The 26,707-nt window shown below is 40.6% G+C and overlaps 1 protein-coding gene and 1 long non-coding RNA gene across 6 annotated transcripts in view; one reads left to right on the top strand and one right to left on the bottom strand.

Annotated features, from left to right (window-relative positions):
• LOC138823648 (CMP-N-acetylneuraminate-beta-1,4-galactoside alpha-2,3-sialyltransferase) overlaps positions 1–26,707 on the top strand; it is a 184,330-nt gene that overhangs the window by 32,891 nt on the left and 124,732 nt on the right. The window lies entirely within an intron of this gene.
• LOC138823649 (uncharacterized) lies at positions 11,332–25,485 on the bottom strand. Its single transcript, XR_011370864.1, has 4 exons — positions 25,408–25,485; positions 25,122–25,200; positions 21,718–21,828; positions 11,332–11,681 (listed from the first exon to the last, which is right to left on the bottom strand). It is a non-coding gene; the product is annotated as an uncharacterized lncRNA (long non-coding RNA).

Raw genomic sequence — 26,707 nt, 5'->3', positions numbered from 1 at the left:
TGGCTATAGTAAATTCCAAGTTTAAAAAAATATATATAGCCTTATAGTCGGGCAGTGGTGGCTCACACCTGTAATCCTAGTTATTCAGGAGGCTGAGATCTGAGGATTGAAGTTCAAAGCCAGCCCAGGCAGGAAAGTCCGTGAGACTCTTATCTCCAATTAACCACCAGAAAACCAGAAGTGGCACTGTGGCTCAAGTGGTAGAGTGCTAGCCTTGAGCTGAAGAGCTAAGGGACAGCATCCAGGCATGGAGTTCAAGCCCCATGACTAGATAGATAGATAGATAGATAGCCTTATAACTCCTTGACAAAAATTAGAATGCTAGATAATGTCAAACATTGACAAGAATGTAAAAATTATGACCTGTATTCTTTGCCAGTGAGAAAGTAGACTGGTATAGGCATTCTGGAGAGATGTCTAGTAATTAATTGAAGTATAAATATATGCATATATTTAGTCCTGCAAATCTTCACATAACTTTATATTACATATCTTCTTTTTTTTGTTGTTGTTGTTGTTGCCTGGGGCTTGAACTCTGAGCCTGAGTGCTGTCCCTCAGCTCTTCAGGTCAAGGCTAGCACTCTACTACTTGAGCACAGCGCCACTTGCAGCTTTTTCTGTTTATGTGGTACTGAGGACTCAAACCAAGAGCCTCATGCATGCAAGGCAAGCACTCTACCTCTGAGCCACCTTCCCAGCCCTATTGCACATAATTTATCAGAGACATGAATAATTTGTAGCCCTAGGGGATTGGAGGTTGAATTTATTTCCAAATAGGTAAATATATGGTGTTTATATCATGAAATGATATGCAGCAGTTAGAAGTAAGAAGTAATATACCAACATAAAACTATGTATGGAATGTCAAGAAAGGAAATAAAAGTAAAATAATTTTATTAATAGGAAACATGTACAAAATGATCAGGATGTGGGACTGGGAATGTGGCTTAGTGGCTTAATGGCTTGTCTAGCATGCCTAACCCCTCAGTTCGATTCCTCAGTACCACATAAACAGAAAAAGCTGGATGTGGCTTTTTTCTTTTTTCTTTTCTTTTTTTTTTTTCTTTTTTCTTTTTTCTTATGTGGTGCTGAGACATCGAACCCAGGGCCTCATGCATGCAAGGCAAGCGCTCTACCACTGAACCACCTTCCCAGCCCCTCCATGAGACTCTTATCTCCAATAAACCACTCAGAAAACTGGAAGTGGCGCTGTGGCTCAAGTGGTAGAGTGCTAGCCTTGAGCTGAAGAGCTGAGGGACAGCGCCCAAGCCCAGAATTCAAACCCCACGACCGACCCCTTCACCCTGGAAAAAAAAAAGTTAACAAATTGTTGGCAAGAATATGAAGCCAAAGAAATTCTCACACATTGCTATTCAGATGCAAAATGGTAACACTACTTTGGGTCATTCTGGTAGTTTCTAAAGAAGATGAGCATACAGCCAGGTGCCAGTAGCTCATGCCTGTATTCCTAGCCACTCAGATCATCTGAGTAGGCTGTGATCTTAGGATCACAGTTCAAAGCCATCCTGGGCAGGAAACTCAGTGAGACTCTTTAGTAAACTCAAAAAATCTGGAAGTGGCACTATAGCCCAAGCGTTAAAGTGCTTGCCTTGATTGAAAGAAGCTCAGGGATGGTGCTCAGGCCCAGAATTCAAGCCCCAACCCTAGCAGAAACAAACATAAACCTATATCCAAATACTGATAGTTGCCTTATTCCTAACAGTCCTGAATTGGAAAACAACCCAGATGTCAACAAGTGAATGAACAAAAAGTGGCATATATAATACTGTTGAGCAGTATAAAGGGACCAAATGATGCATATCAAACTCTTCATTCTGATCAAGACACTAGATATAAAAGAGTACATGCTGTATGGTTCCATTTATTTACAATAGAAGTAATCCATAGTAACTTAAAAGCAAATCAGTATTGGGGTAAAGAGCGAAGGATGGATTGCAGAAGTTAAAAGGATTTTGAGATTTATGGAAATAGCTGTATATTGATTATGATACTGGCTTTGTCTGTCAAAACTCTTCAAATTGGGCACTTAATTCAATTTTATTATTCCTCAGGTTAGTAGGAAGAATTATGTGTTATAAAATGTATTAAAAGAATAGATGACTGGGCTGGGAAGGTGGCTCAGTGGTAGAGCGCTTGCCTTGCATGCATGAGGCCCTGGGTTCGATGTCTCAGCACCACATAAGCAAAAAAAGCTGGAAGTGGCACTGTGCCTCAAGTGGTAGAGCACTAGCCTTGAGCTGAAGAGCTGAGGGACAGCGCCCAGGCTCAGAGTTCAGGCCTCACGACCGGACCCCCCCCCCAAAAAAAAAAAAAAAAACAAACAAGAATAGATGACTAAAAGTCACATACATTCAAAACAGTAGGTGAGGGCTGGGATTGTGGCTTAGTGGTAGAGTGCTTGCCTAGCATTCATGAAGCCCTGGGTTTGATTCCACAGTACCACATAAGCAGAAAAAGCTAGAAGTGGCACTGTGGCTCAAGTGGCAGAGTGCTAGTTACCCTTGAGCAAAAGAAGCTCAGGGACAGTGCCCAGGCCCTGAGTTCAAGCCCCAGTACTGGCAAAAAAAAAAAAACCAAACCAAAAAGAGTGGGTGATTGTCTTCTCAGGAAAGGGAAATGGTGAAGACTGTACCAAAAACTGACTTGACTTACATTTTCTGTATGGTTTGATATGGAACTAAGTTTTGTTTTTGTTTTTGTTTTTTGGCCAGTCCTGGGGCTTGAACTCAGTTCCTGGGCACTGTCCCTGAGCTTCTTTTTGCTCAGGGTTAGCACTCTATCATTTGAGCCACAGTGCCACTTTGAGTTTTTTCTGTTCATGTGGTACTGAGGAATCTAACCCAGGGCTTTGTGTATGTTACTGCATTCTACCACTAAGCCACATTCCAGCCCTGGAACTTAGTATGCTTGGATAATTGTTTCATGATAATTAAGAGAACATCTCACCTCGTATAAGGATGATGGTGCTTGGGAAGCAGAATGACCAGCATGCCTACTGAATCCCACAGAACACGGCTATGAAATATTAAATAATATAAAAATGGATATATCATTTATGTGTAAGAAGATGTTAGTGTTAAGATAGTGCATCTCCTCAACTTGTTTTAAAATTTAACATATCAACTCACATACTAGAAACCTTAGAGTTTTTGTCTTATCTTTTTTTGGTAGAAATTGACAAGTGATTTTAAAATTTAATGAAAGTCTAGAAAGCCTAAAATAGTCAAAAGAATTTTGAAAAAGAGCCAAGTTGAAGGATTTACATTACCTCCTTTCAAAATTTATTATAAAGCTACACTAATCAAGATACAGTGATGCTGGTATAAAGATAGACATATGTAGGTCAGTGGTCTGGAAAACAGTCTTGTTAGAGATTCACACATGTATGGGCAAATGTCTGACAAATTATGCCAAAGCAACTCAGTGCATATAGTATGTGGTTGCACATACAAAAATGAACTCTGCCTCTTATATCTACCCTTATGAAATCTATTTGGAATGGATTGTACATTTAAAACTGTAAAACTCTTGGAACAACATATAGGGGAGAAATCTTAGTGACCTTGAGGTGGGTAAAGATTTCTTGAATGGGGCATAAAAGCATTTAAAAATTAATAAATTAGAGCTAGGCACTACTCTCTCACACCTATAATCCTAGCTACTTAGGAGGCTGATATCTGGAAGATCAAGGTTTGAAGCCAGCCCCAGCAGAATGTTAAGACTCCTCCAAAATAGCTGTGAGGTGTGGCTTAAGTGGTAGAATGCCAGTGGAGTGAGCAAGCAGTCAAGCAAGCATGAGGCCCTCAATTCAAATCTCAATGCTACCCCCTTACCGCCCCGCCCCCCCAGTTGAACTTTGTCAAAACTAAAATTTTAGCTCTTTAGAAAAACAGGTGCTTGGGAGGCTGATGGAGGAGGATCAGCCAGCATGGATTATATAATGAGACCTGGTTCCAATCTGTGGCTTAAATTACATTTGTGTAACAGCATGGAGGATTTTTTTTGTGTTTGAAAATGAACTGTTGATATACAAAATAACATGCATGAATCTCAAAATAATTATGCTGAATGAAAGAAGCAAAACCTAAGTATACAATATATAATTCTTTATATATGTGTCTGTAAAAAGTAAACTTTTTGTGATAAAAAGCAGATTGAAACCGGGCACTGGTAGCTCATGCCTATAATCCTAGCTACTTAGGAAGCTGAGATCTGAGGATCATGGTTCAAGACAGCTGGGGCAGAAAAGTCCGTGAGACTGACACTCTTGAGCTCTCGCTGTCTCGCTATCTCCCTCGCTCTCTTGCTCTCTCGCTCGCTGGTCCTAGGGCTTGAAATCTGCTTGTGTGCTATCCCTGAGCTGCTTTGTGCTCAAGGCTAGCACTCTACCACTTTGAGCCACATGACATGGTTTTCCGGTGGTTTATTGGAGATGAGTCTCACAGACTTTTCTGCCTGGGCTGGCTTCAATTGAGATGCTAGGATTACAGGGGTGATCCATCTGGCTGGGAGACTTATCTCCAGTTAACCACCAGAAAACCAGAAGTGGCACTATGGCTCAAAGCGGTAGAGCACTAGACTTGAACAAAAGAGCTCAGGACAGCGCCTGGACCCCAAGTTCAAGGTCCCAGAACCACAAACAAAACAAAAAACAGATTTGGGTTATATGAATGGGATAAGGTATAAGGAGGTCCAGAGTGGGTTTTAAGGAGGAGGAAACAGGCTTTGATGGATGTGTTTATTCACTTAGTTATGATTATTTCACAGCTGTTTGTGAATAGTCACAGATATTGATAAATATATAGATTCAGCAAGTTTGTACACTTGAATAGAAGCAGTTTATTATCTACTAATTATAATTTGGTAATGGTGTTTAAAAAAACTGCCATTGAAAAAAGATCACTTCCAACACTGAGACTGATAGTTGGCTTCTCAAGAGCAGCAATAAAAGCCAGAAGACAGTGAACTACTTTATTGTTTTTAAAGAAAATAACTGTCAACCTAAATTCTGTGAAACCATCATTTAAGAATGAGATAAACACTGAGGAAAGTTCACTACCAATAAAGGACTTACAAAGAGTAAGCTTGCAGAAGGAAAATGCAGGAAGGAATAATGAGCAAAGACAATGGTAAACATGGGTAAATCCAGGCATGGGTGCACACCTGCAGTCCTAACACTTGTGAGGCTGAGCAGGAGGATCAGGAGCCTAACACCAGCCTGTGCTAGATAGTAAAACTCTGTCTGAAAAAAAACAAAAGACTACTTGTGGTAAAATCTAAATAAACATATACCTCTTCCAAAGGCAATCTTGTCCAGTCAACACTTGACATCATAAAAACAAAAGGATGGAGCTATCCTACCCATAATGAGAGAATTTAAATTGAGAAACAGTATTAAGAGGTAAAGTTCATTTTTTAAAACAGGCCTTGGGTATGCAAGGCATACTCTCTAACACTGAGCTATGTCTGAGCCCTGGGTTTATTTGGATCACTATGTAGCCCAGCCTGGCTTTGTATTTGTAGTCCTCTTGTTTCAGCTTCCCAAGTGCTGGGATTACAAATGGACATGTGGCACTGCATCCAGCAAGAAATGAAATATTTTCTCTTGTATTGTTTGGTAGTATGGTAAGATAATAGTTTGATAAATGTTCAGGTAAGATTGTTCTATTCCAAGAAAAGAAAACTTGTGTAAAGTCCATAACTAATACAAGGAAGAGTGTAATGAGGAAAAAAGGAAAGTCAATAAAAATAATAATGTTGAAGGAAGAGGCCAATACTAACATCTGATGCATTGTTAGTTTAAACCAAAAAAGTCTGCTTGTTAGGTGTAGTGTCTCAGGGCAACACAGAAAGCTATCTTTTGTGTATGTATGTGCACACATGCACACTAACCAGTACTGGGGCTTCTCACTTTTTTTTTTTTTTTTTGCTTTTTAATAATTTTTATTGAGATTGATTACATAAATTTCACCAATTTCACAGTATTGTGAGATAGTGATACTTAAAGTCACAAGCACATTTTAATCTTCACAAGGCAAATTTATACAATGAATTCTTCACTGCATTCTCCCTCCATCCCCGCTTCATTCATCCACCCCTCTTCCCTTGACCTTACCCCCTTTCATGTGCCCATTTTCTGCTGCTAAATTTGTTGGGCTCTTTCTTGGTTTTCTTACTGCTGACACTCTACCACTTGAGTCATGCCTCCAGTTCTGCCTTTGCTGGTTAATTGGAGGAGCCTTACAGACTTTGCTGCCTTTAAACTGGCTTTAAACTGCAATCCTCCAGGCCTCAGCCTCCTGAGTAGTTAGGATTACAGGCATGAGCTATTAGCATTGTCAAGAGAACTATCTTTTGTAGAAATAGTGCTTTCTTAATGTTTGATCACAGTACTTTTTTTTTTTTTTTTTGGTCCGATCATGGGGCCTGAACTCTGGGCCTTGGCGCTGTCCCTCAGCTCTTTAGCTCAAGGCTAGCACTCTACCACTTGAGCCACAGCGCCACTTCCAGCTTTTTTCTTTTTGCTTATGTGGTGCTGAGGAGTTGGACCCAGGGCCTCACGCATGCAAGGCAAGCGCTCTACCACCGAGCCATCTTCCCAGCCCAAGGAGGTAGTTTTTGCTTGAAGCCTAGACCAACTTGGACCATGATCCTCCTATCCTTCCCCTCTAGCTGGGAAACTAGACACATGTCACAACGCCTCCCCCTCACTCCCACTCTATTTAAGAAGCCAGTTTTACTTAATGTTACTAATGAAACAGATTCAGTTTCACTAAAGGTTTACTTTGAATATAGGTAGTTTTATTTAGAGGCAGTGAAATAGGAAGTATACACGAAGCACTACTCCTTTGCACTGAAGTTTTCTGAAGGCAAAGCTCTTGTGTGATCATTGAGGCTGCAAATTGAGCTAGCTGCTCTTTTGGAAATATCATTTTTACTTGAAAACATGACTAATAGACAAACTACATTACCTATGCTTGGATATTTGACAGACCTCTTTTCTGAAATGGAATGAGCCTGCCATTTCAAAGAAAACAGATTACTAAAAAAAATTTTTTTTGTAGTGATAAAATAGATCCAGTGAAAATTAGATCTCTGAAAAACTTGTATCTGCCGCTATGATATGACACCTCAATATTTAAACACTTTTCTAATAAGTTCAATAGTGCTATTAACAAATGTGATATTTTGATATATCAGTATAAGACACCAGAAGATGTGCAGAACTCATCAAATCAGTGATATCCCAATGACATCACTGAAAAAATCAGGCATGGATTGGAGAGGTTTATCAAGTTTAAATTTATTTTGAAAATTTATTAATGGAATAACATGTTTCAGTATGTGGTATATTTTGCATAATTAAGTCAGGTTAAATTTATGAATTGTCACAAACATTTATTTATTTATTTTTTGGTCGTGGGGCTTGAACTCTGGGCCTGGGCGCTGTACCTCAGCTCTTCAGCTCAAGGTGAGCACTCTACCACTTGAACCACAGTGCCACTTCTGGTTTTCTGGTGGTTAATTGGAAATAAGACTCTCATGGACTTTCCTGACTGGGCTGGCTTTGAACCATGATCCTCGGATCTCAGTCTCCTGAGTAGCTAGGATTATAGATGTGAGCCAACAATGCTTGGCCATTTATCACTTCTTCATGGCAAAAACTTGCAAAATCTTTTCTCCTAGCTTTCTGATATTTATAGTCCATTATTGTTATCTGTAGTCACCATACTCTATACTAGCACACCAGAACTTTTTATTCTTGTCTAACTGTAACTTAGTACCCACTAAACTTTCCTCATTTCTCCTCTACTCTCTTTAACCTCTGGTAGTCACCATTTTACTCTTTTTTTCTTCTTCTTTTTGGGACTCAGGACCAGGGCTAGTGCTAGTGGTAGACTAGTGCTCTCCCATTTTGAGTCACAGCTCCACTTCCAGTTTTTTTAAATTGGAAATAAGAGTGACTTTAAACTCTGATCCTCAGATGTCAGCTCTTGAGTAGCTAGGATTACAAGTATGAGCCACCAGTGTCCAGTGTATGTGTATGTGTACTAGTTCTGGGGCTTGAACTCAAGGCTTAGATGCTGTTCCTGAGCTTTACCACTTGAGCCACAGCTCTACTTCCAGCTTTTGTTTTTTGTTGGTTAATTAGAGATAAGAGTCTCACAGGTTTTCCTGCCTAGGCTGGCTTCAAAACATGATCTTTAATCATGAGTAGCTAATAGTTTCCTGAGTAGCTAGGATTACAGGCATGAGCCACCAGCACCCAGCTTCTACTCTTCTTAATTTTATTTCATTTAAATTTGAATTTTTATTATTTTGAGATAAGGTCTCATTATATATAACCCATGTTGGCCTGGAACTTACTACGTAGCCTCAAGCTAGCCTTGAACTTGTGATACTCCTGCCTCAGCCTCCCAAATGCTGGGATTTTAAGCATGTAATCAGCTTCTTCTCAGCTTCTTTTAATTTCTATGAGAGCAGTGTCTTTTAATTCCACAAATTAGTGAGATAATGTGGTACTTGTCTTTTTGTGCCTGGCTTATTTTACCTAGTATATCCACTTCTACTCATATTGTCACAAAAAACAGGATTTTATGGCTAAGTACTATGCCTTATGTTTACATACTAGAATTTCCTTATCTATTTATCAGTTGGTGAACACTTAGGTTGCTTCCTTTCGTGCCTATTGTGAATAATACTGTAATGAGCCTGAGAGGGTACATGGCTCTTCAAAGTACTGATTTCATTTCCTTTTGATAGGTCTATATCCAGGAAAGGGACTGCTGGATCATATGCTGTTCCTATTTGTGATTTTTGAGAAGCGTCTACACTGATTTCCATAATGCCTGTGGGAATTTACATTCCCAGCAATAATGTACAAGAGATCCCTTTTCTCAACATCCTTGCCAACACTTGTTATCTTTTGTCTTTTTGGTAACAATGGCTCTATAGAGTGAGATTATATCTCATTGTGGTTTGATTTGCATTTCCTTGATGATCAGTGTCGTCAGACATTTTTTCATGTACTTGTTGTTTGTATGAGACTTGCTTTAAAGTAATGCTACTGAAAAAGAGAAGGCAAAGGAAAGAAAGGAAAGGAGGGAAGGAAAGAAAGGAGGGAGGGAGAAAGAGAGGGAGACAGAATCAAGTGGCAGAGTGCCAGTTTAGCAAATTCAAACCTCAGTTTTGTGCAAAAAAGAGAAGGAAAGAAAGAAAGTGAAAGACTGAATTAAGGAAAAAAAACAAAACCTTTGTAAGTAATAAATAACCTCAGCTGCCAAAGATCTTATTTTACCTATTGGCCTCTGTAATCTGTCCTTCCTTCTGGCCCTTAAATTAATTCATCGCTACTTTGTGAGACCTTCTGAAACAGTAGACTAGGCTGGGAGATGGTACTTTCAACCCTATCTTCCCCTGTGAGTTCATCACACTTGTCTGGCAAAAGAACTCAACTAGAAGTTGAAATGTTTGGGGCTAGTTTTTCCTCCTTGAAAATTGCTGCTTAATAGCAGCAGGGAATGTGGCTTAGTGGTAGAGTGCTTGCCTAGCATATATGAAGCCCTGGGTTCAATTCCTCAGTACCAGATACACAGAAAAAGCCAGATGTGTTGCTGTGGCTCATGTGGTAGAGCAAAAGAAGCTCAGGGACAGTGCCCAGACCCTGAGTTCAAGCCCCAGGACTGGCCAAACAACAACAGCAACCAAAAACAAATTGTTCTGCTTCCATTTAGCTACGATTTATATATCAGGGTGTGGGAAATTGTGCATATATATAGCATCTAGATTTGCATATATGTTTGTAAGAAAACTGACAGTGGGGAGACAGAAGAAGATGGCAGTGGTGGGGAGAGAATGGAGATTTAGGAAGAAAAGCCAAATTCCTTGACAACTAAGGGTAAGCAGGATGGGGTGGGAAGAAATCTAACAAGGAACAGACAGTAAGGCAGGAGAAGGAAAATTTCAAGGGGTAAGTCATGCAAAAACATGTATATCCCATGCAAAAACATGTATATCCCACTTAACCTAACATCTCTGCTCCCAAGAATTCATCCACAGGGATTTTTTTTTTGTCCGTTGTGGGGCTTGAACTTGAACTCTGGGCCTGGGCATCGTTCCTGAGCTCTTCAGCTCAAGGCTAGTGCTCTACCACTTGAGCCACAGTGCCACTTCCAGTTTTCTGGTGGTTTATTGGAGATAAGAGTCTCACGGACTACTTTCCTGCCCAGGCTGGCTTTGAACTGTGATCCTCAGATCTCAGCCTCCTGAGTAGCTAGGATTACAGGCATGAGCTACTGGATTTTTGCACAGAATTACTCTCAGTAACATTGCAGTTTTGTGTGGCTTTTTTTGTGTGCTGAGGTTTGAACTCAGGGCCTTTACGCTTGCTAGATAGGAACCCTACTATGTCAGCCATGTCCCTAGTCCAGTCCTTTTTTGCTTTATTTATTTTTCTGTTGTCTACCTATGGCTTCCTAAACAGCTGGGATACCAGGGCTTGTTGGTTGAGACAGAGGCTAACTGGCTGGCTTTGAACCATGATTCTCCCAGTCTCTCACTCATGAGTAGCCAGGATTATGGATGTGAGCCACTGTGCTGGATCTCTACAGCATTGTTGGTTTTGTTGTTATTGTTCTCTGTGTGTGTGCTGGTACAAGTTTGAATTTAGGACCTTAAGCTCTCCCTTGGCTTTCTTGTTTACTACTGGTGTTCTGCCACTAGAGCCAAAAAAAAATCTCCAGCTTTGCTTTTTATTGGTTAATTAGATATAGAAATGTCGACTTTTTTTTTTTTTTTGGACATTTTCAGCCTCCTAAGTAGTTAGGATTATGGGTATGAACCTCAAGGACTAGGCTTTAGGTTTGTTTATTTGTTTTGTGCTGTTCCTGAGGCTTGAAGTCAAGGCCTAGGCACTGTCCTTGAGCTTTTTTGCTTAAGATTAGTGCTCTATCACTTAAGCTGCAGCCCAACTTCTGGCTTTTTGGTAGTTTATTGGAGATAAGAGTCTCCTGGACTTTCTTACCCTGGCTGAGTAGGTGGAATAACAGGCATGAGCCACTGTGCCTGGCTAGGATTTTTTTTTTAATAGCAAATCTTAGGAAGAAATTAGTGTTCACTAGTGAAGGACAAACTAAATGAATTAGTTTCCCCATCCAGTAACAGCTCTGTAACTGAAGAATTAGGAAGCTCTATGTATGTTGATATGAAAAGATTTATAAAGTGTTTCACTAGGTATAAGAAACAAGAAATTTTGTTTGAGTCCTAAAATGTTTTATGCTTTTATCATTATTCTAAATGGATGTAGCTGATTATTATATTTCTTGTTATGCAAAATGCAGGTCTTTTTTTCTGAGTTCTAGTACATTATTATGAGCTTTCTTGTTATGAGCAATAGTTGGCATTGAAGAGTGGCAAAATAAATTTCAGGTTATTAAATCTGCTTTGCTTTGAGCCAATATATGAGTTGCCTCCTCCTGCTGTTTTGAGCTTGGTGGCCAAGTGCCTTTATATGGTATTTCAGCTTTGTGTGGAGCTTTTATATGTAGCATTTGTTCTGAGCCACAAGAGGGCAGAAGAGCCTTTAGGTTGCCACAGCACAGGCTAGTGCTGGATGTTACTTCTTGCCAATTTCTGCATAGGATAGTCAGTCCTTCATGCACCTGGAAAGAAGAGACAGTTATCTAAGACATCTGAGGAGGCAGTAAAGGGGTGAGAAGAAAGAATGTAGGTTTTAGAATCTTTTTTTGCCCTCCTTTTTTTCTCCTGAAGATTACCTAGTATAATAGTTTTAGTAATTTATCTCTGAGCTTACATATATACAAGACACTAGAAGCACTGTAGCATAATAGAACATAAGAGTCAAAGCTTTAGAGTCTTCAATGCCCAACATTGAGAACTGTTTCTGCAACTCTGGGTAGTTTGTTTACTTTCTATAAGCCTAAGGTTTTGTTTGTTTGCTTGCTTTGTTTTTTGGTTTTTGTTTTGTCGATTGTGGAGCTTGAACTCAGTTGTGGTGTACTGTCCCTGAGCTCTTTCATTCAAGGCTAGCACTCTACCACTTTGAGTCACAGTGCAACTTCTGGTTTTCTAGTGGTTAATTGGAGATAAGAGTCTCACAGACTTTCATGTCGGGCTCGCTTTGAACTGCAATCCTCAGCCTCTGGAGTAGCTAGGATTACAAGCATGAGCCATGAGCATCCGGTTTAAGCCTAAATTTTATTCAGTGAGATAATCCAAACAAAACTCTTATATTTAATAATGGCTTCGCTTGATTACAAGAAAGGTGGTAGTATTTTCTTCAGATTAATTTCAAGGTACTTTTTTCAGAGGGCCTTGTTTTCTTCTTGCAAATAGTATTTTAATAGTATAATCAACTTTGAAAACTTTAATTTTCAGTTTTAAAGCTTCTATTCCATTGTGACTTCGTTTTGATGGGGAAGTATGGTGTCATGCTAGAGTTGGGCATCATGCTATTGCACTAAGGAACAGTGCCAGGCTGAGATCCAAAGGAAGAAAACTGACAGAACAGTATATGAAACACTTACTAGGGAGTACTTACTGGATCAATACTGGAAGGAAAATAAGAGAAAACCAGATTTTACAGAGGAAGAAATCAACTTGTGATTCAGTCTGATTAAAGTCCATAGTCTACCCTATGGTGACTATGGAGAAGGGATGGCCCTTCCAAACCAGAGCTGTGCCTTTATAGTTCCTCTGACAAGTCACTAGATAACACTTGTTGTTGAATGAGGTCTGCCCCAGAAAGGGGCAGGCAGTGCACTTCAGCTAAGAGGGCTGACAATGACATGCTTGCTGTGTCCACTATGATCCCAGAAGCTGGGGAGTAAGACCTTTATTTCTTTATTTAAATTTTATTTTATTGTAAAGATGCTGTACCGAGGGGTTACAGTTACATGAATAAGGCAATGAGTACTTTCCTTGTGGATCATTGTTACCCATCCCTTCCTTGTTGTTACCCCACTATCCCTTCCCTCCCCCACCTCTCCCACTTCTCCCCCCCACCCCACCCCAAAGTTGTAAAGTTCATTTCCAGTATACTGTCCTGTGGGTACCCTTGTTGAAATGGGTCATCTTTTTTTTTTTTTTTTTTTGGGTCCGGTCGTGGGGCCTGAACTCTGGGCCTGGGCGCTGTCCCTCAGCTCTTCAGCTCAAGGCTAGTGCTCTACCACTTGAGCCACAGCACCACTTCCGGCTTTTTTCTTTTTGCTTATGTGGTGCTGAGGAATTGAACCCAGGGCCTCATGCATGCAAGGCAAGCGCTCTACCACTGAGCCACCTTCCCAGCCCCGAAATGGGTCATCTTATGTCCTTGTTTCAGCGTTTTGTTATTCCTCTTCTCCTCCCCAGATTAGACATATGTATTTACAAGATTCAGGGTACCAAAATCAAGTACAACAGGTGATGAGCCCTTTATTTCTTGATGGGGGATTCTGAGTGACAAGTCACTTAAAGGAAAAATAGTAAGGTTTTAGTAACTTAGTTCCTTTGTGTTGCTATGAGAAAACACCTAATGCTAGATTCTACATAAAGAAATATAGCTCATGGTTCTGGTGGCCAGTAGTCCAAATAGCATGGTGCTAGTGTCTGACAAGAACCCCCTGGTTGTGTTACAATATAGCGAATGGCATCACATGGAGAGATAGGAAGCAAGAATGAGCTAAGGAACCCAAACTTGCTTTATAACAGCTGCTGTCGTATTAACAAATCCAATCCCTTGGTGCCCTCTTCATCTAGCTACTTTTTACTAAGGCCTATCTCTAAAGCTCTTACCACCTTACCTTTCAATTCCATTATGTTGGAAATCAGTCTTTCAGCACATGAACCAGTGAGGGACAAACCATAACCAAACTACAGGGCATGGCTTTAGATAGAATTCCCTAAAAGTAAGACTTAGGAACAATTAAGAATTCAGCATATTATCATTTTAGTCTGGATGGTCTCACAATAACAACCCCCAAATTTCAGTAGTTTAACACAGAAGTTTGTTTCTCTCCTATCCTAATCAGGTACAGATCTGTGAAATTAGTGAAGGTTTTGTTCTCCCTAATTAATTTGAGGCCACAGATTCCTTCCATCTAATGACCCTGCTGTCCCTAGGGCCTAGAGTCCTCCACTGAGTCTTCTGATTGAGCTTTCTTAGAGGAGAAGCAGTGGGAAGACAGTGAATTTTGTGGGAGATCTGGGTAGACACATAGAATTATGTGCTTCATGTAGTCTACCTTCTACCAGTCAGAATTCAGTCCTACTGCCCCGGAAGGACATGTGGCCTGACTGCTTACATATTGCATCATTCATAGTTCTGGTGCAACTCAATTTCATCATAACTCTGATAAACCAGAGAACCTGAAAAACAATATTTTAGATTCCCCAGAATTAATAAAACTTACACTGTCATCATCTTAATAGCATAGTTTTATTTACCTGGAGATTTTTTATTTGTTTTATTTTGGCTGATCCTGGAGCTTGAACTATGGGCCTGGGCACTATCCTTGAGCTTCTCAAAGCTCAAAGCTAAGGCTCTACCACTTGAGCCACAGCAGCACTTCAGGCTTTTTCTGAGTAGTTTATTAGAGATGTGTCTTCATGGACTTTCCTGTCTGAGATGTCTTTGAACTGTGATCCTTAGATCTCAGCCTCAGAGTAGCTAGGATTATAGACATGAATCACCACCGCCCAGTTTACCTAGAGATATTTTTTAAACAGAGGAAAGTTAAATCTTACCAGAGCAAAAGGATAGAAAGAAAGAATATATTACTTAGAATCTTTGCTTTGGAAAAGTAAAAAGACACAAAATGATTTGAAGTGTGTGTGTGTGTTTGTTTGCTGGTCCTGGGACTTAAATTCAGGGCCTGACCACTGTCCCTGAGCCTCTCTGTGCTCAAGGTTAGCACTTAAACCACAGCGCCACTTCTGTCTTTTTCTATTTATGTGGTACTGAAGAGTCGAACCCAGGGCTTTATGCATGCTAGGCGAGTACTCTGCCACTAAGCCACATTCTTAGCACTCTGAGTGTGTTTAAATTGAGACACTCCAATACTGTAATGAAGCTATGGAAACTAGCTCTTCTCTTTCTCTGAGCCACAGTAGGAATGTCTTTAGCATAGTGACATAGAAATAGTTGGGTCTTAGATTACAAGGAGCTATTCATACAAGTAGTGCTGACAGCTCCTTGCTGGATTTATCTAAATACCACCCAAGTAGCTGGGTTGGAGGAAGAGAGGCCAAAAAGACATATCAGTTACTTTTTCTGTCACTCAAGGAGGATTACTGCCAAAGGCAGCTTCTTGCTTAGGTCCTTCTGTGTATTGTGGGACACACAGGGAAAGAAGTATCTGAGCCTGACAAGTTTGCAGACCCAAAGCTGAGATTCATAGAAAGTAAGACAGGGTGAACTCCTGAAGTGTTTCAGAAACAATTTTGTAAGCACCATGAAGGCTTTGAGAAAGAGGTGTGCTCTCAGCAAGGGGTGGGACATTTGGGACCTCAGAGAAGAGCTTCAGGTAGAAGGATGCAAGTATTTTGGAAACTTCGGTGGAATATGAAGGAATATAGGAGGCAGAGAGAAGTGAAATTGTAGATAGAGTCAAGTTATAGAGACCCTAATGTTGGATATGGAGTTTAGGTCTAATGTGGATAGGCCATGGAAATTTCTTACCCATAATGGGAAGACGATGGAAATGTGGTATTCTGCACTTTTGTGTAAAGGAGAAGAATTAACAGAACACAGAGGCATCTTTTAGAATTTTGGAATTTCTGCTTGCATGCCTAGAATTTAAAATTACGGATTGTGCACCTTCATTCCCTCAGCAGGTTTATGCTGTATCTACCTACTGATATAATTTTTAAAAGTCCCTGTGACTTGGATAGTAATATTTAATATCAAGATTATTATTTTTTTTGACAGTCGTGGGGCTTGAACTCTGGGTTTGGGGCGCTGTCCCTGCGCTCTTCAGCTCAAGGCGAGCGCTCTACTGCTTGAGCCACAGAGCCACTTCTGGTTTTCTAGTGGTTTATTGGAGATAAGAGTCTCAGGGACTTTCCTGCCCTGGCTGGCTTTGAACCACAATCCTCAGATCTCAGCCTCCTGAGTAGCTAGCGTGAGACACCGGCGCCCAGCAAGACTAATTTGTTTCAATTTTTAAATCAAAATTATATTAGAGATGGCCCCTACTTTTTAGGGAATTATTGTCTGATTAGGTAAGATACAGTTTTTAAAAATTAAGTACAACAGGTGTAAGATACGCTAAAATAAGGGGTTACACAGTACTTAGGTGCTAACCAATCTTTGAATAGGCCAACAGTCGTCCTTATATGTAATTTAAATAGAAAATAACAATTAAAACTGATGGAGGAGCCAGATATAATGGTACATGTCTATCTGTAATCCCAGCTACTTGCCAGATGGAGGAATTAGGGTCTTGAGTTAGAGACAAGCCCAGACAAAGTTATAGACCCTATCCCAAAAACAACACACACACACACACACACACACACTGAGAGTGTGTGAGACCCAAGTTATAGAGCAACACACACACACACACACACACACACACACACACACACACACACACACACACACACACACACACACACACACACACACACACACACACACACACACACACACACACACACACACACACACACACACACACAGAGTGTGTGAGACCCAAGTTATAGAGCACTTGTTTGACAAGAGGCCATGGGTTCAATACTCAAGTTCTGCCCATCCTCCCCCCCCACCAAAAAAAAAAGAAAAAAAAGATGAAGGAAATTCTCCTGCATGGAGACACTGAGTTGCAGGAGAGGAATAGGAAAGACCTCATGGAAGAGATGAAGCAAGCCTGGACTTGAGTTGCAAAGTGAGACGGTGAGAAATACGGACTTGGAAAAGGCCATTATTGTGTGGAATGCTGAGTTTGATTCTGAGTGGGGAGAGGCTGCTGAAAGGATTTTTCCCCCCTAGAACCAGAGTTTGAACTCAGGACCTCACACTCATTTAGCTTGTTTGTTTATCTAGTGCTCTACCACTTGAGCCACCACTTTAGTTCATCATTTTGCTGGTAAATTATATATGGGATCTCTGGATTCTGCTCAGCTGGCTCTATCCCTTGGATCTCAGCCTCTTGAGTGGCTAGGATTACAGGCAGGAAGCATTGGTGCAAGCTTGATGAAAGGTTTTTAAGCACTAGAGAAATATGATCAGGGCTGGGAAGGTGGCTCAGTGGCAGAGCGCTTGCCTTGCATGCCTGAGGCCCTGGGTTCGATTCCTCAGCACCACATAAGCAAAAAGAAAAAAGCCAGAAGTGGCGCTGTGGCTCAAGGGGTAGAGTGCTAGCTGTACCCCTTGAGAGAGCTGAGGGACAGTGCCCAGGCCCCATGACCGGACCCCCCACCCCTCCCCCCAAAAATATGATCAGCTTTGTACTTTCAGAGATAACTTCTGGAACATTGTATAAGATAAATTGTGAATGTGAGTCACATGTTTAGGGATACCAACTGGCCAGCACTTTACCAACTGAGAAGGTAAAGGTATGAAGAGAAAGCCTGAAAGACTTGCTGGTAACAGTGATATCCACCCTGAGGAGAAAAGGACAGGAAGAGCAGAATTCAGCAGGCAGGTATTTCTGACAGAGGGTAGATAAGGGTTGAACAAAAGAGTATAGCATATGAAACCTCAGAGAAGACTGGTGTGTCTGGCAAGAGTATAGTATACTTACTGGTGAGTGAGTAGTGACTGGTCACAAAGGTCTATACATGTCACAAAAAGTTTATCTGGTAAGTTCAGAGGAAGTCACAGAATGTACAATGACTCAACATGTTCTACAGAATTGATAGCCCTTAAGTTTTCTGACCACAAATGGAATTAAGCACACAACCAATAGCAGAAAGATATATAAACTTTCCCTGTGTGTTTAGTAATTAGTAAATAAATTTATACATAATCCTTGGGCCAAAGGAAAAAAATCATGTAAATCAGAAAATATTTTGAACTGAATGATATTGAAGATACTGTCAAAATTTATGTAAAGCTTATACTAAGATTAAAGAAAATTTTATAGATAAGTGCATATATTGTAAAAAAAAAAAAAAAAGGGCTCAAAATCAGCCATTTAAATATTTTCGAGAAGTTAGGAAATGAATATATCGCACATTAGTTCCAAAGAAGGAAAATAGAAAAAGATAACAATTTGGTGAAAGCAAACAAACTATATAAAGGATCAATAAATTTTAAAGAATGTTTCTTTCAAAAGATTAACAAAAGGGGCTAGGAAGGTGGCTCAGTGGTAGAATGCTTGCCTTGCATGCATGAGGCCCTGAGTTCGATTCCTCAGCACCACATAAGCAAAAAGAAAAAAGCTGGAAGTGGTGCTGTGGCTCAAGTGGTAGTGTGCTAGCGTTGAGCTGAAGAGCTGAGGGACAGCGCCCAGGCCCAGAGTTTAGGCCCCACGACCAAAGGAAAAAAAAAGATTAATAAAACTGAGAACTCTCTGGCAGGATGAATGCCAGAGGAGATGAGGAGAGAAAGAGCAGTTGGGTCAGGAATGAGCAAAGGAACTCCATAGAAACTGCATACTTTTGAAAGATAAAGAGGATAGGGGGCTGGGAACGTGGCTTAATGGTAGACCTGCATGCATGAAGCCCTGGGTTCAATTCCTCAGTACCACATAAACAGAAAAAGCCAGAAATGGTGCTGTGGCTCAAGTGATAGAGCACTAGCCTTGAGCAAAAGAAGCTCAGGGACAGTGCCCAGGCCCTGAGTTCAAGCCCCAGGACTGGCAAAAAAAAAAAAAAAAAAAAAAAAAATGAAAGAAAGAAAAGGAAGGAATGGAGGGAAGAAGAAAGGGAAAAAAGTCTTGAACACAGTTTTAGAAAATTCTATAACTTATACAAAAGGTACTGCAATATAATTCTCCCCCTCCCCAGGTCCTGTGTCTTGAGCTCTGGGCCTAGGCACTGTCCCTGCACCTCTTTGTACTCAAGGCTAACACTTTACCACTTGAGCCACAGTGTACCTTCTAGTTTTTTTCTGAGTGGTTTGTTGGGAATAAGAGTCTCACAGATTTTCCTGCCCAGGGTGGTTTCAAACCACAATCCTTAGATAGATCTCAGCCTCCTGAGTAGCTGGGATTATGGGTGTGAGCCACCAGAGCCTGGCTTGATAATATAATTTTTATACTAAGAATTTACATAGTTAATTCATGAAAGAAATCTATCATTGTCATTAGTCACATTAATAGGCTAAATCAATTTTAGCAACCTGAAAGAAAAACATTGTTTCAGTAGATACAGGAAAAAGTAATAAAATTCAGCATTCACTTATGTTGGAACTGCATTGCCAACTAGTACTAGAGGAGAGCTCTAATATGAAAAAGGAAATCTGTCTATAAAATTTAAGCAAGCAGGAGCTCACAGGTTAAGATCTGGAAGATTGGGCTGGGAAGGTGGCTCAGTGGTAGAGCGCTTGCCTTGCATGCATGAGGCCCTGGGTTCGATTCCTCAGCACCACATAAGCAAAAAGAAAAAAGCCGGAAGTGGTGCTGTGGCTCAAGTGATAGAGCTCTAGCCTTGAGCTGAAGAACTGAGGGACAGCGCCCAGGCCCAGAGTTCAGGCCCCACAACTGGACCCAAAAAAAAAAAAAAAAAAAGATCTGGAAGATTAAAGTTCAAAGCCAGCCCAGGCAAAAAAAGTCTGTAAGACTCCATCTCTAAAATAACCAGCCAAAGCTGGTTAATTCAAGTCAACCACCTATGGATGAAATTCTGAAGGTTTTCCCTTCATGATCAGAAGCAAAACAAGGATGTTGCCAGACACTACTCTTTTAGTACAAAAAAGTAAGTTAACCCTCTAGGCTCAGATGGTAACACTGGAGATGGCTTCAATAACAAATCTTCCAGCATTGAGCTAGGTACTCTGCCAGGTACACTGAGACAAGGCAGCAAGATCAGAATCCAACCAAGAAAGTAATAGAGTGGAGGGAGGTCATGAGTTTTAGGGAGAAGTTATGCCTTGGGATTGTGTGTTTATTTCTTTTGGTCAACAAACATTTATTAAATATATTGTCTGGTAATGAGTGAAATGGAAAGGGGAAGCAGAATCCTAACATTTATTTAGTTCCTATCCTGAAGGCTCTTGAATGAGGCTTACACATACTTCCCTCTATTTCCCTTGCTGTCTTGCAAACTCATCTAATTAGTCATTAGGGAAACTGCATGAGAAGAAAGGAATAAACTATATTTGCATAATTTCATTCTCATTGTTAAATACTAGTTCAAGCTTGTTTTGAGATGTTAGAAGGTTATTGTATTTCATATAGTAGTTCTCTTTTTAAGTTTTCTCTCAATTGTATCCATACAGCAAGTCTTTGAAGTGAATAAAATTGGACGTGTTTTTTCCCTAATTTTATAGATAAAGAAATAAAAACACAATTATACTGATTAAGCTCCATGTCAATTTGGGACTGAAACTTTTTTGTTTTTAAAATTTTTGCCAGTCCTGGGGCTTGAACTCAGGCCCTGGGCACTATCCCTGATTTTCTTTTGCTCAAGGCTAGCACTCTACCACTTGAGCCATAGCATCACTTTCAGCTTTTTCTGTTTATGTGGTACTGAGGAATGGAACCTAGGGCTTCATGCATGCTCGGCAAGCACTCTACCACTAAGCCACATTCCCAGCCCTGGGACTGAAACTTTTAACTTTTCATCACAGAAAATAAATAATTTAAAATAGCTAGGTTCTGGTGGCTCATGCCTATAATCCTAGTTACTTAGGAGGCTGAGCTCTGAGGATCACAATTTGAAGCCAGCCCAGACAGAAAGTTTGTGAGACTCTTATGTTAGCCACTAAAAAGCCAAAAGTGGAGCTGTGGCTCAAATGGTAGAATGACAGCCTTGAGCAAAAAAAGCTCAGGGACAGCGCCCAGACTCTGAGTTCAAGCCACAGTATTAGCACAAAAAATAATAATTTAAACTATTACCATGAAAGCATATCGTGAAAAGTTTTTAAAGTGGAAATATGTTGAGGTCTGAGAAGCATATTTTGAGGAATCATGCAGGCAGGATACCCTCTATTATAGAGTTTAGCAAGATAGAGACAGAATGAAAGAGAAGAGAGACCTGTTACAGTGAGCAGTGAACAGCTCAGATTCTTAGCTTCTGCTTGTAATAACTAAAACAGAACTGATTCAGAAAATTTTGGTACAGAAGTGAGGTGCAACCTTATTATGGCTTGTTGAGGTGGGATTGGTGACGAAGGTGATGATATAAGAGTATATTCTGTTCATTTAATGAAGGGGAGGGAGAAACTCAGCTACTTTGGAATGAGAATAGGGATGAAAATTACTTGAACAGTTGTTGATTGTCAATATTAGAAACAAAGCATCTGACATAATCTTGCCTTGCTTTGCATTGCTTTTAAGGGAGAGAAGATTATTCAGTTTAGCAAGCAGTTCCTGAATTCCTTCTGCTTACCAGACATTTGTCAAGTGCATGGATTATTAATCCAACAAGGGTCAGTCCTTGAGCTGGAAGAAAAGCCCTGAGGTGATCTGTAGCAAGAAAAATCCAGAACTTCCTCTTGTGACATACAGAGCCTTTCATAATCTGGTCTCTGGCTATTTTTTTGCAGCTGCATTTTTTCAAAATAAGAAAACCTACCATCTTTACATTCCTTACCTAAATTGATGGACTTTTCACTCCTCCAATTATACTTGCCAAATTTATATTCTCTCTCTCTCTCTCTGATTTTGTCCATCTTCTTTTCTTCTTTGGGCAGTAAACATGTTCCTTTATTGACATATGAATGAAAGCTATGAATATATTTCAAATGAATGCTGAAATATATCTACTGCCAAGATTGGCTGTTTCAGAAAACATAAATTAGACTTTTTCCTCTCCTATGTGTTATAAAATTGTTATGGAAATCATTACATTTAGGAGGCTGGGAATGTGACTTCGTGGTAGAATTCTTGCCTAGCATGCATGAAGCCCTGGGTTCTATTCCTCAGTACCACAAAAACAGAAAAATCCAGAAATGGTGCTGTGACTTCAGTGGTAGAGTGCTAGCCTTGAGCTAAAGAAGCTCTGGGACAGTGCCCAGGCCCTGAGTTCAAGCCCTAGGACTGGCAAAAAAAAAAAAAATTACATTTAAATAACTGAGACTTTGCATAGCATCTTTTTGGAAACCACGTTTGACTTAGGATCTAAAAATTAGATTGGGCTGAGCACTGTTGGCTCACACCTGTAATTCTAGCTACTCAGGAGGCTGAGATCTGAGGATCATGATTCGAAGCCAACCTGGACAGGAAAGTCCATGAGACTGTATCTCCAATTAATTACCAAAAAGCTAGAAATGGAGCTGTGATTCAAGTGGTAGAACACTATACTTGAGGAAAAGCTCAAGGATAGCCCTCCATCTCTGAGTTCAAGCTCCAGGAACAGCACAAAACAGAAAAACCCAACTCTAAATAACAAGTTTATATTGTAGTTTGTGCTTTTTCTATTTTGAGTTTAATGTATTGAGTTTTACAATTGGGGACTCCCTCATACTTACCACCCCTCCACCACAAACAAGCATTCCATCTCCTAGTCTCTTAGCATTGTTGGAGCAGTATATGCAATCTGTCTATCATGATTATGAATATGCTGCTCATAGACAACATAGTTACTGGTTTTCACTGTATTTTTCCCCCAAAATCAATAAAAGTCTAGCTTCTTGCTTTCTTTTTTTTTCATGTGTATAAGCACTGTATCTACATCTCCAAACTAGAAGTCTTGCATTTTTGCTTTGCATAGTTTTTTTTTTAAGTTTGTTTGTTCTTGGTTGGTTGTGGGGCTTGAACTCAGAGCTAGGTGCTGTCTCTGAGCTCTTTTGCTCAAGGCCAGCACTCTACCACTTTGAGCCAGTGCCACTTCTGGGGGTTAATTGGAGATAAGAGTCTCATGAACTTTTCTGCCCAGGCTTTGCACCTTGATCCTCAGATCTCACTCAGCCTACTGAGTAGCTAGGATTACAGGTGTGAGCCACCAGCACCAAGCTTGCTTTGCATAGTTTTTTTTTTCCTTAATTTTTACTGTTATTATAAAGGTGACATAGAGAGGTTAATTTTTTAATGTGTTTATCACTAATTCAATGCTAACCTCTCCCCAGGTGTATACCTCTCCCCTTCATATGTTCAAACATAATTGGTAGTCATTCACTTTCCTCTTCAAATTATGGATGCTCAGACCTACTGAGTGAAAGATATAGGTAACTTTGAGTCATTTTATAGTACTAAGCTCTGCATCCTGAGCATTCACAGGTTTTCCTCAGTGGCAGTCTCATTGAAACCATATGCCCATGGGTACCAGGGTTCTGCTGTAGTCACAGTGTAAAAATTCATCTTGTGGCATAAATGTTGATATTTAACTGGGATGCTATCTTATGCCACATGGGAGTGGGGTGTGACGCAATGTATGCTTTGTGCAGTATATAGCTTCTCACCCCCACCTCTCTCTCTGGTAGGATCTCACTATATAGCCCAGGCTGGCTTTGAACTCATGATCCCCCTGCCTCAGCCTCTCAAGTACTGAGAATAATTATAGGCATGCACCACCATACCTGCCAATAAAGGTTTTCTAAAATCTCGACTTTTTTTTTTTAAAGTTTCAGGGTTTAAAGAAAAGATTTTGGACTTACACTACCCTTTTTAATATTTAAGGAAGTAAGACCCAAAGTCATACAGTAGAAAAGAGTGGCAGAGCCTAATTTAGTACTGTGGTGGCCTGCTGTATCATGCCATGAGCCAGGTCCTTGCCTTTGACCTTTTCAGGGTTGCTGGACTTTTGCTCTTTCTGCTCCTTCAATGGCCTTTACTGACTCCTGCCCTCCCAGTGTACCCCGACTTTGTCTTTTTAACAGCAACATTAGTTCTTTAATCTTTTGTGCTGTGTAAAGATCCTCTAATCCCTGCCCTGAACTTTGTCCATCTGCCTCTCAGATCAGCCTGGGTTCTCCTTCATTTGCAACTCACTACAACGACACTGACACTGGCTTTCTATTTTTGCTGGGCCCAAATAAAAAACGTTGGCTTTTTTTTTTATCAGCTTCTTTCCTCTTCTGTACAGAACTTTCCCATGCCCCTGAAGCTCCACACCTTGTTTCTAGCATTTTGCTTTGTTTTAGCATGTGCCTGCTTCTATTGCACATACAGGATGTGTGCACAGTGCCACTCCCCACCCTTGATGTGCAGCAGTTAGTAGAGTGCCATCAGCTCCCAGACTTCCTGGTATCCCTGTGGATGCTGATGCCCCAGGGTGAGTGTCCTGTCCTGATCCTAAGCCAGGTACTTTTTGTCTTCTGGTATGACATAGCAGTTTTTTCCCTTAATTTCATCATGACTCACTTTTTAAAAATAGTCTTGATGTGTCAAAACTGTTGAAAGTCTAGTCATTGTATTGACTGGTTCTCTTTCAGTCACATGCACTTTTACTTTCTGAAAGAAGCCCTAAATATATTAATTAGGTATGATCTTACTTCCTGAAACCACACACCCTTCACTTCCCATGCTTCAGGGCCCTTGCTTAGCTGCCCTCACTCTACCAGTGCAGCCTGTCACATACTCCATCATCCATGTTTTCCCATGTCTCCCATCAGATGCTCCTCCTTTGCATCAGAATCCCTGCAGCAACTCTAGAAGTTTGTAATACCATGTTTTTTCTCTCTATGATACTTCTGATAATTCATATACTTTGGTTTCAGGGACCATACCTAATCTTTTCAGTCTCTTGAGTTAGTAAAGGCTCTGTATTTAGAATTAATTAATTCAACTTCAATTTAATAAAGTTTCTCCAAGGAGAAAGTTCTTGAAACAAGTCCACTGTCTCAACAGCTTCCAATTTCTCATTCATAACTGAGTCCTTAGAACTGGGCTATTGCAGAGAAATTGATCTACTAATGTTACACTCTATCTTTCAGACATCAACTCTTTACCTCTTCCACTATGTTTGAAAACCCTCCTTGCCATCAATTCTCACTTCCTCTCACTTCTTCTCATCAAACCTTTTCCATCTCTACATCTTCAGGAATCTTGTTTACTCACATTTCATTTCTTTGGGATTAAGGTTGGGAGACAGAAGAAACTGAAGGACTAGCACTAGCAGTTAGATCCCCTTCAACATCTAGATGGTAAAGAAACCAAAAGAGAGACAAGATCAGTAAAATACTAGTTCTGCTAACAAATCAGTAATCCCCCAAAGCTGAGGGCCTTCAATTTTAAGTAAAGCTACATTGGAGAACACAGCTTAGATTAAACCTATGGCCCAAGAGGTCCTCTACTTCTCAGTTCAGACCCTGTATGCTGTGATTGGTGACAAGTAAACTCTTACACCAGCTATTAAGAATGCAGAAGAAGCCCCTGGACATTAAAGCATGAGGCCTGGAAGGAGAGGGGAGCTCCCTTGGCTGTAGAAACCTCCAAGGTATCAAAAGACAAGAAAAGATTTCCAGTTCTAGAACAGGTTTCATGGAGACTGAAGAGAAGCCTAACTCCAAGGTCTCATAGGTGGCTGGTTGCCAGAGATACTGGGAGAACATTCTGAATCTAAAGCAGCTTTTTGAGTATCTCATTACCTTCAATAGCAGAGTTGTGGTTTTTGTTGTTGTTGTTAGTCATAGCGCTTGAACTCGGCCTGGCATTGTCCCTGAACTCGCTGAATGCTAGTGCTCTACCACTTTGAGCCACAGCTCTACTTCGGGTTTCCTGGTGGTTAATTGGAGATAAGAATCTCTTGGAGGGGCTGGAAAGGTGGCTCAGTGGTAGAGCGCTTGCCTTGCATGCATGAGGCCCTGGGTTCAATTCCTTAGCACCACATAAGCAGAAAAAAAAAAGCAAGAAGTGGCGTTGTGGCTCAAGTGGTAGAACAGCACCCAGGCCCAGAGTTCAGGCCCACGACTGGACCCCCCCCCCCAAAAAAAAAAAATCTATTGGACTTTCCTTTGGGGGCTGGCTTTAAACTGCAATCCTCAGATCTCAACCTCCTGAGTTGCTAGGATTACACATGTGAGGCACCAGCACCTGGCAAGGGTTGTGATTTTAACTCTGATACTTGTCACTGACAGGCCCCAGAGCCCAGCATCCAGCCTGGTCCGTGCTCCTCCAGTCTTTCCACAGCCATGTCTCCTAATTCTTCCTTCACTCTGTGTTCCAAAAGACAGACCTGTCTACTTCACAGATGGGTAGTCAATATATGGATTGCCTTCCTTGAGCCAAGCAATCTCCCACAGTACAGTCCTTACAAGTCCAGTGGCTTCTACATGGTAGATATGTTGAATGCATACTTGACAGACACTACACCAAAATGCAATTCATTCACTGCATACTTGGTGCTTTAGAAACCTCTCTCCAATATGGCTAAGAAGACTGAGCCCCATTCTCTTTACTCTGTTACATTCTTTGTATGTGGTTTCGTAAACCAGACACAGGAAACATCTGACCATAATAAAAAATTTCCAGTAAATTCTAGATTTCTTCATTGAACAAGGCTACGTTGTAGTTTGGTCTAATGCCATTTGGTCACTTTTGCAACATACCACATGGCTGCCTCTGGCCTGGGAGCCAGGAACAGCTGGAAACTGGGATGCTTGAAATAAAAATAGCATATTTGTTAGCTGGAGAGAAAAGAGTCT

Source organism: Dipodomys merriami, unplaced genomic scaffold (assembly GCF_024711535.1).
Source record: "Dipodomys merriami isolate MVZ:Mamm:240054 unplaced genomic scaffold, mDipMer1.0.p SCAF_121, whole genome shotgun sequence".
Lineage (NCBI taxonomy): Eukaryota > Metazoa > Chordata > Mammalia > Rodentia > Heteromyidae > Dipodomys > Dipodomys merriami.
This window is presented reverse-complemented; position numbering and strand designations above follow the sequence as displayed.